Below are 11,319 nucleotides of genomic sequence, written 5' to 3' on the forward strand. Positions count from 1 at the left end.
CTGGTAGATATCATACAACCCTTAAATAGGCCACATAATTGACCCCAATGAAGTTTTGTAGAGAGTTTTTGCATGTAGTTGTTAACGATCTGCCGTCTCTCACCGTTATGCTGTACAAATGTCCGGTTTTGTAATAAGAGTCCATTTTTTCAAATCGTAGGCTCCCAGCGGCAAATGAAACAGGAATTGTTTTGGATGTAGAAAAGAGCACCCCTAAACATACCCAAAACAAAGCACAGTTTGGATTAGTGATAGAGAAAACAAGGGGTAATGTGTATGGAAAGGAAAGAAAAGTCTAATCTAACTCTCTTGAATCTTAACCGCTTTGTAGTCTGTATACAATATGCATGGGCAGCACAGTGGCACAGAGGTCATAAGTTTGTTTCCAACCATAGTCCTCTGAGAGTGAAGTTTGTATGTTTTCCATTGTTTGCTGGGATTTCCTCCCACAGTCCGAAAATGTGTGTTAATTGGCTTCTGACAAAATAGACCCTGGTGTATGTGGTAGGGAATGTAGACGTTAGCTTCAATGGGCATGAAACTGATGTGATTAATTAAATATCCTTTTCACAGAGCTGCGTAATATGATTGTTGCTATATAAATAAGTAATAATAAACTATGGGACTAATTAGGACTTGAACATACATTTGATTTATTTGCGTAAAAAATCCGCATTTCCAAATGTGTGTCAGGATCTGCCTGCAAGCCCCTTGCAGTACATACTGCTTTGCTTGGCAGCTCCTGCCTTTTGACTTTATTAGTGTGTATTTGCAGCAGTACCTCTGATAACCAGAGGTGCTGCTATCTTGCCTTTCATGTTTGCATTAGGGGTTAACACTTTCTCCAATTATCCCATGCACCTGGGTGTGTTTTCTTTTCCCATATATATACCTGTTCCTCCCAGCAGTCATTGCTGGTTATTGTTGTCCCATCCTGTTGTCACATCCTGAGGTTATTCTCTGTGGTCACTTCCTCCTGTTTGTGCTCCTGGATTTATGCTGCTGGAGATCTATTTTAACATACAACCTGCTGACCTGTTCCTTATGTGAACCTGGGACTTATCTGTGCATTTCCCTGTACTTACTGCCTTGAATATTTCCTCACCTCCCATTTACCTGCAACTGCTGTATATCTGGTAAATTCTGCAAGCTATTATGTCATCAACTGTTCATACTCTCCAGCAATAAACATTGTTTGTTTTTTCACCTATCCATGGCTCCTTAGCTGTATTTTTACATTGATCTGTGACAATGTGTACGTATATGAGCGTGTGCAGATTTTGTCACACCTTACACTTACTGGAGAGGAAGAACTGGGAGGAATGGGGCAGACAAGCTTAGGTGAAGAACAATAAGGGCATGTTCACCTATTTGCTACTGAGGTAGACCTGTATACAGGCACTTACAGGGCCATAAGGAGTATGGTGCGGACGGTGTGACCGCCCAGGGCACAATCCCAGTGGGGGTGTAACGTATGTCCATCATGTGCCCATAGACCAGACTCTAAGTGATATGAATGTGGTTCTGCCACAGGGCTGCGCCACATTTCAGCACCTGACTGCAAAAGACGCAAGAGCTCCGGGTTCCCTGCAGCATCGTGACATCATGACGGTGTCAGTGGAGAGGAGCCGAGAAGGCAGGAGGGCAGAAAGAAGAAAGAAGAAGCAGACAAGTAGATAAAAGAAGAATAGGTAATAACATAACATCATAGGGGAGATAGGAGAGCTGTAGAAAATGGGGGAGGGAGAGGTTGCTGAAGAGAATGAGGGGAAATATAGAGGCTGGAGCAGGGAAGCAAAGAAACGGCAAACTAATCACCCCTTGACAGGTAGAAGGTTGCATCAGGCTGCAGACATGCTGGCACCAAAAGCCTCTCCACTGTACAGAGGTGCAAAGCTGTTTTTTTGTCTATAATCTCACATGACATGAACTGCAACTTCCTGAAGACTGGTATTCTTCAGTATGTTTGACTAGTTTTAGCATCTTGAAAGAAACACCCTCATCACTAATGTTGCGCTACAAACTGAGTTCAGCTCTCATTACTTTGAACAATTTTCCAAATGGATGTTATTTGTGTGCAGTATAGTGTACGGTGTCCCTACTATTCATCGCTTCCACTACACACCAAACCAACCACAAGACTATTATAGCTGGTACTTGTGCAAAACAAATCTGACAGCAGATAGACCTTACCAAAGCTGGGTGGAAAAAAAAATCATCCTTCAATGGGTATAAAATAAAACAGTTTGACGTCATTAAAAAAGGTTATATTCCTAAAGACAACTCACTAAAAATATTTGAGCACTATAAAGGCTGAACACAATGCTGAGGACAGGTGGCCAAGCTCAAAACAAAGTAAAATAAAAACATTATCATTCCTTAGCATTAGCTTGTAGGCTCTTTGCTCATCTGTAACTACCTTGAGCAAGTCAAGCATCAAAGTTCTCATTTTACTGCGGCATTGTGGATAGTAGGTACAATTGTAGTAGGTCCGATTGCCTCCATACTATGAAAAGGGTGTTAAATGTCAATGAATAAGGGGAAGGCAATAAGACCAACAGATGGCAGACATGCAAATTGCTCGACTAAGCACAAAAACTTCATTTACTGATGTCCAACTCAATGTCTTTGGACCATGGGAGGTTGTTACCCAGAACAAGACTAGAACAGGTCAACAACGAAGAGTAGGACAAGTTCATCTGCATGAGCAAACAAGTTATCCTCATTAAAGTCATTGAACTAATGAATATTTTAGGTTTCATAAGAGTTTATGGCCATGATTCATTAAAGTCTGCAAAACGAATGCAATGTACGTTTTTTTTAAAAAAACGCATGTCAATTGGGCATTCATATTCAACTACAACCCCATCTGAAGAAGCGCCTCTTGTTGAATATGGGCGCAGATACGCTCTGCAAATATGGAACTGGATGTATTGAGACACACTACAGGAGGCCTGGCCAACCGGTGGCTCTCCAGGTGTTGTAAAACTACAAGTCCCAGCATGCACTGCCAGCTATAGACTGGCTATCTACTGGCAAAGCATACCAGGGTTTTTAGTTTCACCAGATCTGGAGACCCACAGCTTGGCCAGATCTGCATTACAGGATGTGAACAATACATATGTGTACAATATAGTCCAAGCAGAACGCAGAGATTAAAAAAATGTAATGAAATAGAAAAACACCTGTTAATGATATAGGTCGGTTTTTAATGGGGGGTTTTTTCATTATTTTTTCCATGAAATACATTTATCAGGGTGTTATTAATGTCTACTGTACATAAAATGTATTTTTACAGTTGTCCATGATTACAAACACATGTTCTAGCTGCATACACAGCCGTCATCACTATCACTCGCCACTTAAACCTGACCTGTAGCTGGTGCAAGTGATACAATTGAAACACATGCAACTTGGTGATGCACAGAACTTGAATCACTAGCACGCACGCACTCAACTTTGGCACGGACTTACTGTATATTTAATATGTGCATGAATTGGGTGTACTTGCGTTCACTGGTATATTATCCTTTTCTGAGTTTTAACGCAAATTTGGAGCAAAATACTGCACATATCGGCATTTATGTTCCTTAATGAATCAGGTCTACAGTCACTTGATTGCTTGTTACACCACCGTGGGCAGCACAGTGGCTAAATGGTTAGCACTTCTGCCTCACAGCACTGGGGTCATGAGTTCAATTCCCAACCATGGCCTTATCTGTGAGGAGTTTGTATGTTCTCCCCGTGTTTGCGTGGATTTCCTCCGGGTGCTTTGTTTTCCTCCCACACTCCGAAAGCATACTGGTAGATTAATTGGCTGCTAACAAATTGACCCTAGTCTGTGTGTGTGTGTGTGTGTGTGTGTATGTTAGGGAATTTAGACTGTAAGCTCCAATGGGGCAGGGACTGATGTAAGTGAATTCTCTGTACAGCGCTGGGGAATTAGTGGCGCTATATAAATAAATGGTGATGATGATGTTGATTTATAGCAAATCAAATGCTATAAAAGATTTATCATTATGAAGATGCAATTAACAGTCTTTTAATTTTCCAAGTCTTTTAAAAATATTATCATATTTTCTAAGACATCTGTCACTTTGAATTGATTTCTCTTCATAAGTAGTAGAAGTGTATAAAGACCAAGGGGGTAAATGTATTAAGCTGAGAGTTTTCCGGCGGGTTTGAAAAATCCGATTCTAGTTATCATTTATTTAGTACATTCTACAAAATGATAGCTAGAATCTGATTGGTCGCTATATGCAACATCTCCACTTTTCAAACCAGCCGGAAAACGCTCAGCTTGATACATTTGCCCCGAAGTCTGATGCAGTGTTAAATCCTAAGAGATTGCCGGTTGCACGTTTGGGCACAAAGAATGAGGAAATGATCATTTTTTCATTTCTTTTTACCTTGACATCAAAAGATCCTAATTAATGAAAGGAGTCGCTTACTTTTTTTTAAGAACAGTTTTTCATGCAAATTTGATATCACTTATCATGCACCTCAATCTATGAGAAAATCAACAGGGATGTATTTCATGGGGATTTCAGGTTTTGGACAAACTTGTCATTTACTACTTGAGGAATGATGTAAATAAAACATTCTGATGCGTTGTCACTTTCAGACAACACTGCATGTGATGAAAAACGTTTCTTCCTATAGCGCACTCTCTGACACTTGGGGGTAGATTTACCAAAAATCGTGTTTGGTGATGGTTGTAAACTGGCACACATCGACGGCGGTTTAGTGCTTCAAACTACCACATTTACTATAGGGCGGTTTGAGGTTGTGACGTAAAATGCCTGGCGATGTGTGGCTAGTTCAAAACAGCTAAACCGGCGTCAGTTTGGTCAAAACAGCCATTAAAACCAACACAGAAAAGACAAGTTTTTATATACCTGCTTCTGGTTGGCTTGATAGCTCAAGCATCCTGTTTGAGCTACCTTGCCATTCAGAACATAAGAGGAGGCACCATTGACATTTAAATTACGGAGGTAATCATTATTTATGGATTAAGGGGCAAAATTTCTAATTAAATTATGTGGATAAATACAATTTTTCATTAATGGGGATTGGGTTTATTCCATCCTGTTTTTGCCCGGAAAAACGTGAGATATGATAAACATACACTATCTTCCTGTGCCCTACATACTGCAGGATATTATAACCACAAGTAACCAAACGAAACATAATTACTCCGCATGAGATCATTCAGTTATGTATCTTGTAAACTAAAACTCACAGGTCCCATGTTACATGTTTGTGTAGAATAGATTTTGTCAAAGTCCTATGTCTGAGAGTGGACTTGTTCCTTAAAAGTAGAGATGAGCGGGCTCGGATTCCGCTAATCCGAGCCCACCCGAACAGTGCGGATCCGAACGGGATCCGAGCACTGTTCGGATATTTCCGGCGGGCAAAAAATGGAAAACGAGGCTCTGTCGTCCAAGTCTCGCGTCGAATCTCGCGAGGGGTGGGAGGGAGGGCCCAGAACAATTCCATCTTCTACCTCTTTTTTTGGCATTATGTGCTCAAGCTACCTCGGTGCAAACTTTTGGCCTAAAAACAATATTGTGAGGTGTTCAGAATAGACTGGAAATTAGTGGAAATGATTGTTATTGAATGTTATTGAGGTTAATAATAGCGTAGGAGGGAAAAAAAACACAAAACTGGTTTTTAGCACTTTTTATGTTTTTTTCAAAATAAATCCGAATCCAAAACCTTAAATCCAAACCAAAACCTTTCGTCATGTGTTTTGCGAAACAAATCCGAACCCAAAACCTCAAGCAAATCCGAATCCAAAACACAAAACACGAGACACCAAAAGTGGCCGGTGCACATCCCTACTTAAAAGCTAGTCAGAAATTCTTCCACGTGACCCTCTCACCTGTGCCGCTCTCTGTGGCTTCTGCTGTTATTTCCACAATGTAATTAAAAAGCCCAGAATCTGTGAGTTGCAAGAGATTCACATTGACCGATGTGTCCAGGCAGCCGGTATCATCTGTCTAGTAAAATAAAAGGAAAATGCAAGAATTAAAAGAATATAGAAAAAAATAACATTTGAATTATACATTTCCTTCACAAAATGTCTCATTTACATTAGTCACAGTACAGCTCTGTCTAGGGCAGTGATGATTATGTGAAACCTGATATAATTGTTGATCGATGCTGATAGTAATAATTTCTATTCATTGACAGACATTTTGGCGCCATCTACAGTTTCTTTATTGCACTTGGACTATTGTCTGACATGCCGCTCATATTACCCTGATAAAGTCTGTAAGCATGGGATGCCAAAGGTGAACTGACAGTGTATTTGTCAACAGTCGCGACTCTCTGTCCTTTGTTGGTGGGCGTCCTAACCGTCTCCATGACGAACGGGGCATCAATTCTGGCTCCCTCGTCCCAGTTGCCTAGGCAACAACCGGGACGCTTCAGGCTTCCTGTCGCCACGCCCAGCCAGCTGTCAAAGAGCCGGGAGCGCGTGCGCAGGGCTGGTTAGACTCAGCCAATTATTATTATGGAGCTGGGCACTCTGCTCTTTTCTTTGGCCCGTAGTGCCAGTAATTAATTAAGCAAGCCCTGGGAGCACTTGCAGGGCTTTGCCCTGATTGGCCCTTAGTACTATTTAAGGCAGACTGAGACTGAGCCTCACTGCCAGTTATAGCGTTCTGTTACAGTATTGCTGCCTAATTCTTTGCTGTGTTGGTGTTTAAAAACCTTTAATTGCTTTCCCGTGTATGATCTCTGCCCGTTCCTGGACTCTGAACCTTTGCCTGTGACCCTGATCTTCTGCCTGTACCTGGACTCTGAACCTTTGCCTGTGGCCCTGACCCAGCTTGCACCTGACATCTCCACCTGTGCTCTGTCCAGTCTGCAGATCTCTGGCCTGTCCCTACTCCGTGTAGTACCTCCTGTACCTGTGCGCTGCCGTGTGAACATAAACTTGTACTACACTGAGTGTATGTCCTGGGGGCATTCGAGTACCTGTGAGCATAACCAGTCTCTACGGGAAAAGCGGCTGCTATAGGTGAAGACCTCTTCTGCTAAAGTTCTACAAGTTTATGCCGCACTGGTGGCCATAACAGTGTTCAGCACCATAAATGAGCCGTTTTGCTATAATTTTAATGTACGCATTACTATATTTTGTATCAATAAACTGATTTGTTTAGCAATAGTAGACCATATACTATTTATTTTTTATCCACTTTGAGACTTCAATTAGGATGATGGTAATTCCTGCGAACAGGAAGTCTGCTATCAATTTCACTGATATACAGTAGTGGCCAAAAAAAATTGAGAATGACACAAATATTATTTTTCACAAAGTCTGCTGCCTCAGTCTTTATGATGGCAATGTCATCATAATGTAAGAATGTCATGAAGAGTGATCACATGAATTGCAATTAATTTCAATGTCCCTCTTTGCCATGACATGAACTTCATCCCAAAAACAAAATTTCCACTGCATTTCAGCCCTGCCACAAAGGGGCCATCTTACATCAGGTCAGGGATTCTCTCGTTAACACCAGTGAGAGTGTTGACGAGGACAAGGCTGGAGATCACTCTGTCGTGCTGATTGAGTTAGAATAACAGAATGGAGGCTTTAAAAGGAGGTGGTTCTTGAAATAATTGTTCTTCCTCTGTTAACCATGTTTACCTGAAAGGAAACATGTGCAGTCATCATTGCTGTGCACAAATAGGGCTTCACAGGTAAGGATATTGCTGCTAGTAAGAATGCACCTAAATCAGCCATTTATGGAATCATCAAGAACTTCAAGAAGAGAGGTTTAATAGTTGTGAAGAAAGCTCCAGGGCACCCAAGAACGTCCAGCAAGTGCAAGGACCATCTCCTAAAGATGATTCAGCTGCGGGATTGGGGCACCACCAGTGCAGAGCTTGCTCAGGAATGGCAGCAGGCAGGTGTGAGTACATCTGCACACACAGTGAGGCAAAGACTTTTGGGACTTTTGGAGGATAGTCTGGTGTCAAGAAGGCCAGCAAAGAAGCCACTTCTCTCCAGGAAAAACATCAGGGGCAGACTGATATTCTGCAAAAGGTACAGGGAATGGACTGCTGAAGACTAGATTGTTTGGGGCATCTGGAAAAAATTTTGTCCGTAGAAGGAAAGGTGAGCGCTACCATCAGTCCTGTGTCATGCCAACAGTAAAGCATCCTGAGACCATTCATGTGTGGGGTTGCTTCTCAGCCAAGGGAGTGGGCTCACTCATAATTTTGCCTAAGAACACAGCCATGAATAAAGAATGGTAATAAAACAGCCTCCAAGAGCAACTTCTCCCAACCATTCAAGAACAGTTTGGTGACGAACAATGCCTTTTCTAGCTTGATGGAGCACCTTGCCGTAAGGCAAAAATGATAACCAATTATCTCGGGGATCAAAACATCGAAATTTTGGGTCCATGCCCAGGAAACTCCCCAGACCTTAATCCCATTGAGAACTTGTGGTCAATACTCAATATTTGTGTCATTCTCAAAACTTTTGGCAATGACTGTACTATATATTTGGTACGTATTCACAGATATAACATTGAAAAAAATACACTATCATATTGCAGTATGTAGACAGACCCCTGAATCCCACTCCCTTCTTTCACTCTCTTGTGAAGGAAGAGTCATGTAGCCTATTTCTGCAGCAATCAACCCTTTTCTCTGGTGAGCCTGTCTTCTAACAGATTATGGTAAGGCCCCCTTCCTTCTGCAATCTCTAGTTTTTAAGAAGGCCTTATATAGCCCTGAAAATTGTATGGAATTCACTACAACTTGTCTTGTTAGAGAGCAGATGACAGACCAGAAGGAAGAGACAGTAACACAATAGAACATAGGGAGAGACAGCCCCAAGGCTAAGGAGCAGACACTGAAGTACAGGCCAGGAGTTTAAAACATACCAGAAACTTACATTAACCCCTTCTGGTGGCTATCATATAAAACAAGTTCCAATCTTGTGGCTAGTATACAAAGCAGTTCCCAAGCTGGTAAATTGTACACAAAGATATCACAGTCTGGTAACTAGTACCCAAAGCAGTCCCCCAGTCTGGTAGCTAGTTTCAAAAGAAAACTCTAGTCTGGTGGCTAGTCTGTAAAACATTTATCCAATCTAGTGCCTAGTATATAAAGCGGTTCTCAAATCTGGTGGCAGGTATATAAAAAGTCACTTAATCCAGTATCTCACATTTAAAGCAGACTTCTGATATGGTGGCTAGTACATAACGCCGATCCCTAATCTGGTTGCTAATATGTAAAGCAGACTCCTAATATGGTGTAATATGGTAGTAAATAAATTACCCCTTCTAGTGGCTGCAATATCAATGGACCCCAGTCTGGCGGCTAATATATTTTAACAGTCTCGCAATATGGCAGTAAGTACACAATACAGTACCCCAATATGGTGGCTAGTTTACAAAGCAGTTGCCCAATCTGAGGGTTAGTTGATAAAGCAGTTTCCTTAATCTGGTGGCAAGTATAAAAAATAGTCCACTGATCTAGTTGCTAATATATAAAGCAGATCCCCAGTTTGGTGAGTAATAAAGTAGGAAGTTGGAAGGCTTCCAGTAGGGACAGTAATATATAAAGCAGGCACATTATATAAAGGGATATATAATACACATATAATACACAATACACATATAACACACAATGTAAAGCACATTATATAAAGGGATATATAATACACATATAATACACAATATAAAGCACATTATATAAAGGAATATATAAAGCAGGCACATTATCTGGCACTAACTATTGGCCCCAGCTAGTTGATGAAAGTGCCACCTGGAGGGCTCTCAGAACTCTGATTGGTTCATAGAGCAACATGAAGCTACTGTACATGTAAAGTGAACTGTGCCTCAGACAGCGCCACCTTGTGGATGTAACTACTGTTCAACTAAAAGGGGAATGTAAATAATAGAAACTGTGGAATGTTTACCCAAGAACTGTAATAACTTGTACTCACCTCTCCTTCCACTGTGGTGCAGATCACTTGCTTTGCTATGAATGTCTGCGGTCCTGCCTTACGACAAAGTGTTACAGTCACATGTCCATGCACGCCTCTCCCATAAGTATATCTGCAATCATAATATAAACACGTTCATCTTTTGTGTTATTATAATGTCCAGTCCATTATTGTGCCCCATTAACTCATTATGGAAACTTGAGAATTTGCACAAACCATCTGGGAAAAGTTTTTACACCACAATGACCAATCCCATGCCCACATTTTTAAGGTGTATCAGTTACCATGGAAATATATATATAAAGTACAGAAACCAATGTCCACACACTAAGGTTCTGTCAAATAAATTAAATGTATTATTGACAGATGACCACGGTGTGTCACTTCACAGACAGACTGGTCGAACGCTGACACTGAAACACTTTTTATTTCTTAGCTCCTACACATGATTTTTAAGCTGAAAAAGAGGAGGTAATCATTGAGTATTAAATGCATTATACAGAAAAAATAATATATAATATAATTATTTGACTTGTGACCTGGAACACATGGTTAGGGGGCTCTGAGGACTGGATTTGGGAAACCCTGGCATAAACACTATTACCATTATTTGCACAATGTAATATAAATACAATATAGACCATTATATGCACAATATAATATAAATACAATATAGACCATTATATGCACAATATAATATAAATACAATATAGACATCAATCCATGTTTTCCTTACATAAGCAACTTGGAACTATCAGATAGGGGAGGACACCGTTTTAATGCATTTTTACCAGGGGAAGGGTGGGGATTGGACTCATTTTTCCATTTAATCTTTGTTACATATTTTCATTTGTTTTATTATTATTAGACACTTATTTATATGTATCTTTTTCACTTTTTACTAGGGTAGAAAAGGAAACCACAGCTGCCATAACTGAAGCAGAATTTTTGGAGGCTGCAGATTGCCCTAATATAAAAGGAACAGTCAATGTACTTGACTCAGAGATTGGATCCCAAGATCCACTGCAATGCACAACAGAATACGTCCATAAAGTGACCAAAACGAGTAGCAACCCTCCAGACGTGCGAGGTATACAGCCAGACTTTATAAGAGAAGAACGTCAAACACGCTGTGCAGTGAAACCACAGGTCAACGACAAACCGCAAATTTACAAGCAAGAGAGCCCCACACAAGGTGAATCCACGAGAGACAACCCTCCCTAACGCCAAGAGTTTGCATCTGCAAACTACGAAAAAAGCAGCCCCTCCTGCACACAAAAGTGGTTTGACACGAGCCGGCTGGAAACAGACAATCCTAGCAGGTACACCCATGCACCAGTTACTACCTA

Source organism: Mixophyes fleayi, chromosome 6 (genome assembly GCF_038048845.1).
Source record: "Mixophyes fleayi isolate aMixFle1 chromosome 6, aMixFle1.hap1, whole genome shotgun sequence".
Classification (NCBI taxonomy): Eukaryota; Metazoa; Chordata; class Amphibia; order Anura; family Limnodynastidae; genus Mixophyes; species Mixophyes fleayi.